Genomic DNA, 6,000 nt, shown 5'->3' with positions numbered 1-6,000 from the left:
GTCTGTGATGCTCTGGTTCACCTGGAAGCAAGCAAGCAAGCAAGCACTTGGAGGCAACCAGCTAGATGACTAACCACACGGATGCAGAATGTACTCGAGAACTCTGCCTGGGGAGTCAGAGGAAACAGAACCTATAAAAAGCATTGTATAGTTAGGATAGGTTAGCTTATGCTGAAGTGACAAATTAACTCCACCATCTCGTTGGCTTAATTCAACAACAAAAGCTGGTTTCTTGTTTATAGTCTATACTCACTGCAAGCTCGTAGGGACTTCTGCTCCTCACAGTCGGTCAGAGGCCCCGATTAATGGAATCTGCACCAACTTAGAGTTCTCTACCTTCCCTGGGGCCTCTTTAGTCATTGACTCTTGGTGGCAGTGGAAGGGACAGAGCTGAAGGATTGTGCACCAACCCTTAAATGCTCTGGCAGGAGGTAACACACTCACTTTTATTTACAGCCCACGCCAGAATTACTCACGTGGCCCCACATAACTGCAGGCGATCTGGGAATATGGGAAGGGGGTGGTGCATGCATATTCAGGGAGAATCAGTGTCCCTTCCATGGGTTTTCTGGCTAAGATGGGAAATACCCTCCAAATACCGCATCACTGCTGCTTATGAAAATAACATTTACTCCATGTGTACACACGTTTGCCCTCTCTTTCCTTCTCTGCAGCACGTATGCCAGCCGTTCTCCTGGTCATTTGCTGTGCAGAATCAGTGTGACAGCTAAAGCTGCAAAGCTGAGACTAAGAAGACGAATGGAGAAAATGTACCGAGTGCTCTCTGTGTGCCGGACACCACACGGAATGCTGCCTGCTGCTTGCTATCACGTAATAACTGCACAGTCTCCATGTGTAGCTATTAAGGTATTGCCCGTTTGATATGGGCTGTGCAGACGTGATTTGAAAAGAGAAGTTTGCCAGTGATGGAGAATGGACTCAATCTGAAAGGTGAAATGGAGGGGATGGGGAAAAGCCAAAATCAAGTGCACTGGGGCTGGGGAGAAAGTCTCAGGAATTGAGCATCTTCATGACAAATTATATTTTAGGAAGTTTTGCTGTCCTTTCGGGATGGAACCACTTTTGGAATTTTCTTGAAAGATCCTCCTAAACATTTAGATTGCTTTTTAATTATTAATAGATATCTACGTATTGTTTCTTTTGGATGCCACCCTGGATGGAGAGAGACCTTACGAGGGAGCAAGAGGCCAGGGCTTTCTTGGAGTCCTCATATTCTCATCAATCTGTTTACTCTCTGAGGCTCAGTTTTCCTTATCTGCAAAATGGGGATAAGGAACCTCACTCATAAGGTCTTTGTGAGGATTTAAGATAATGAATCTAAAGTATTTAACCTAGTGTCTGGCACATTTAGGTGCTCAGAGCACACACAAATCACCATGGGCAGGCTGGTGACACAGTGACAGATCAAATGCGCCCCTCCCCTCAAGCTGCTCAGTAACTTGGAGGAGATGAACACACGGGCAACTAATTGGCAAGTGAGACTCACTGGGCTACATTCTCCATAGAGAGAGTGACAAAGGGGACTAAAGAGGGAAAGAGACTGGTGAGTCCAGGACTTAGAATTGTCTCCATGAAGGGGGCTTCGGGTGTGGGGGTGGGCAGGCAATATGGCAAAAACTAAAAGAAGATTCTTCCATCTGGTACCTCTGCTGCTATGGAAACATTACTTCACCTCTCTGAATCCTCACGTGTAGAAGGGACAGAGTCATAGCTGTCTTGAAGATACTTGGTGACAACTGAATGAGATCATGATAAACAGCAAGGTCCTACTGCACAGCGCAGGGAGCTGTATTCATTACCTTGTAATGGCCTATAATGAAAAAGAATATGAAAAGGAATATACATGTATAAATGAGTCACTATGCTGTACAACAAAAATTAACACAACATTGTGAATTGACTAGACGTCAATATAAATAAATAATAAATAAATAAATAACTGAGATCATGAAATCCGGCACCTCGTGCAATTCTGGAAGATAGTAAATACTCTGGCATCTTAATTCCTTTCTCATTCTCGTATCTTTTTCCCTTTTCTCCTCCCCCTCCGTCTCCTCCTGCATGTCCATCCCAGGACCCCGCATCACACCAGAAGCATACGGAGTGAACAGATATAAACTGGTGAGCGGCCACCCTGGATTTCACACTCAGGCCGTCAGCTCCATGGCCAGGGAGACACACTGAAAGGTGCAGAAAAAGAAGGGAAGCATCTAATATTATTTCTTGATGATCTGACCTGCCAGGAGTTTTACATATGGCCAACCACTGGTCCTGGAAGCAACCCTACTGAATTCTTATCATTCTTATTTTCTAGGTGGAGGAAAGCAAGGCTCAGACAAACAGCCGGCCCACAGGAACCTGGAAGAGCCAGACAAGGCACCCCATTTGCCGCCCAAATCCATAACTGGTTAGCCACTGACTAAGATTGTATAGTTTTTTAGCTGTTGCCTCGCTGCCTGCCAGTTTTCAGGGCACTCTTTTATTCTCCTTCCAAATTCTTTGGATTAAAGATCATGTTTCTTTTATCACCGATGTGAGGACAAGCCATGCTCCCAGCTAACGACTGCATTAAGATTCTAATCAATTGCTTAAAGGGAGAAAAATGGAAAGAAACAGACTGTGATCAAGGGGTGAGTCTTAGCTTAAGTGCAGTGTGGGGACTGAATGATAGAAACTCTCCTCGTATCATTCAGCAGCCGGGAGCCCAGAGCCTGGGAATGAAAGCAGATGCATTTCTTATCTGGCTTCATGCTTTGGGGAGCAAAGGGAACCGAGGGGCTTTAAAATCTCTACCATATATGACTTACCTGTCTCCCGAGCAGGATAAATGACTTCAAAGAATTTAAGCAGCCTGAGAGATTAACAGCTGTCAGAGCTGTGGGGTTTATATGAGTTCTTAGTGAAAGATACAGAGGGTGGGGGTGGGGAAAGGCTTGATAACTTGGCTTTAAATCCTCCGGGGGGGAAAAAATGGAATAATAATCCTACCAAGAAGTCAGGGCAGTGAAACAGGATCAACTCCATCTGAGAAAAATGCCCTTGCTAGGGGGCTGAATAGAATCCGTGCGCAGAATGACAAAGCATCGATTCAGCGTGGGATGGGAAACCTCTTCTGACGGTAATTATGCTCATTGAAGGAGCAGAACAGCATCCCTAGGTGATGATTTCCCCTTCCTGTTGCAAAGGTCTGTGAGCCAAGCATCACTGTCACACGGGCCAGCGGAAGTCTTCTGAAGAAACGGCTAGGGGCTGCTTGTGAACGTCAGCAGGGTGGGCCACCCTGGCCCCATGGCCTAATTTTTTATAAAGCCTCAAATGGTTTTCCATTTTCAAATGGTTGGAAAAAATCCAGAGAAGGAGAGTATTTCATGATGTGTAAAAATGATATAAATTCAAATTTCAGCATCCACATGTAAAATCGCACCAGGACATTGTTACATTCACTCATTTAAGTGTTGTCTGTGGCTGTGCTTGTGCTATGAGAGCAGAGCTGAAGAGTGCGGCAGAGACCCCTAGGGTCCATAAAGCCTGAATTATTTACTACCCGGCTTTTCATAGAAAAAGTTTGCTGACCTCTGGCCTAGGAGGACCTGCACTGATTCCTTCTACTTGCATCACCAAGTTAAACGTTCATCTTTCTTGTCTGGGCGGCTGGAATTCCTGCTGACTCGTCACCCTGCCATAGCTTTTGCTTCTGTGAGTGAATTTCCCTTAAATAAGCCACACAGATCTCTTTTTTCAGAAAAACAACTTTTAAATTTATACTATTAAATTCACCCGTGTAAAGTTACAATTCAATGATTTTTAGTAAATTTACCAAGTTGCATAACCATCACTATCTAATCTTTTTTAACTTTAAAGATCAGATTTATTTGGCATCACTGCCCAGTTTTAAAACATTTTGTCACCCTTGTTAGATGCTTTGTGTCCCTTTACAGTCAACCACTAACCCCAGCGCCAGGCAACCATCTACATTTCATCTCTATAGATTTGCTTTTCCTGGACATTTCATGTAGATAGAGTAATACAATATGTGGTCAGAGAAGTCTTTTTTAAAATTGCCGTGTAGTTGATTTATAATGTTGTGTTAGTTTCAGGTGTGCAGCAAAGTGATTCGGTTTTATATGTACACACACACACACACGCACATATATATATTTAGATCTTTTTCCATTACAGGTTATTATAAGACATTGAATATAGTTCCCTGTGCTACACAATAGGTCCTTGTTGCTTATCTATTTTATATACAGGAGTGTGTATCTGCTAATCCCAAACTCCTAATTTATCCCTTCCCACCCCCACCCCCGTTTTCCTTTTGGTAACCAGAAGTTTGCTTTCTATGTCTGTGAGTCTGTTTCTGTTTTATAATGTTCACTTGTAGAGAGAAATCTTTTTAAAGCATGAATCAAATCATGCCACTACCTCGCTTAAACTCTCCCATAGCTTTCCCCAACACCTAGAATAAAGTTCCAGCTCCTCACCCGGGCTCACGAGAACTCAGAGTTGTCTTCCTCCCAAGTCTCCAGCTGCATCTCATGCTACTTTGCCCCTTGTTCACAGCCTCGGAGTGGCAGCCCCAGGAACTTTGCACAGACTGTCCCCTCTGCCTGGAATACTCTTCCCCAGTCTTCTCAAATGACTGGCTCCCGCCTCTGCTTCAGTTGTCAGTGTAAATGTCACGTGTGACGGGGTGCCTCAGCAAAGGAAGCTCTTATAGTTACTCCGTGCATCGTAATTAACTCTAATTATTGGGTTTATTTGTTGGCTTGATTCTCTATGATCTGCCTCTCTGCCAAAGACATCAGATCCGTGAGATCAGGGTCCTCCTCTGATCTCTATGGTGACATTCACCACCATAATCTAGGATCAGTGCAATAGCTGACATAAATATCTGTTGAATGAATGAATGAACAAATGAATTTATCGATTTTTATTCAGCTGGACCTTTTATAAAGTCTCCTAACTGATCTCTTTCCTCTTTAATCTAGTCTGTATATTTCTGTCCGATAGAAATGTAATAAAAAAAAACTACATATGCACTTTGAAATCTTCCAGTAGCCACATTTAAAAAATACAAAAGGAGGGGAAATCAATTTATTTTATTTGATACATATGTATTTCATTTAACACAATATATCCAACATATTATCATTCCAACATGTAAGCAATGTTAAAAATTATTCATGAAAAACAGTATTTGTCTTTTTGTACCTGCATTTTTAAGTATGAGGAAAATGAGGCTCAGAGAGGCTAGGCAACTGACCCAAGGCCACACAGTGTATTTTGCACTTACAGCACATCTCAGTTAGGACTGGTCACATTTCACTCCATAGCCACACATGGCTGGTGGCTACCATACTGGATAATGCCACTGACCATGTCATTCTCCTTTTAATGGTGCCACATACCCTCTCACATGAAGCCCAGGTGCATTAGTCTGACCCACGTAATGTTGTCCACGATTGGACGCTGTCCCCTCCCTACTCTGTCATTTGCACTCTTGACCGCACACTTTCTGCTCCATCAACGCCAACTGCCCGAAGCTCACACACGCACCGTGTTGCTGCTCCTCTCTTCTCAGGCCTTCCCTCATGCTCTCCTCTCACTGGAGGGCTACGAGCAAGAGAAAAAGCAGAATGAGATGCTCCTGGAGAATTAGGAAGCAGCCCATGGGCCAAAGTAAGAACTGGGATTTAACTCAATTGCTGGAAAAACCTGGGGGAGGGTTTCAGCTAAAGAGAGACATGATCTCTATTCATGCTCTAAACAGATTTCTTTGGCTCTTATATGCGCCCTTCCTCTAGCCACACCCTGAACTTCACTGCATCTCACCTTTTTTATTCTCCGCTCAGACATCCCCATCGCAAGGAAGCCTTCTCTGATACCCTCTCATCCCGTGAAGGGTAGTAGCTTGGCATTTGTCTTACCGTGCTGTATTGGGATGATCCCTTTGCTTGTCTGTCTCCCTCAGTAGGC

The sequence above is a fragment of the Camelus dromedarius genome, chromosome 20 (genome assembly GCF_036321535.1).
Source record: "Camelus dromedarius isolate mCamDro1 chromosome 20, mCamDro1.pat, whole genome shotgun sequence".
In the NCBI taxonomy this organism is placed as follows: domain Eukaryota; kingdom Metazoa; phylum Chordata; class Mammalia; order Artiodactyla; family Camelidae; genus Camelus; species Camelus dromedarius.
The sequence above is the reverse complement of the archived record's forward strand: the minus strand, read 5'-3'. Positions refer to the sequence as shown.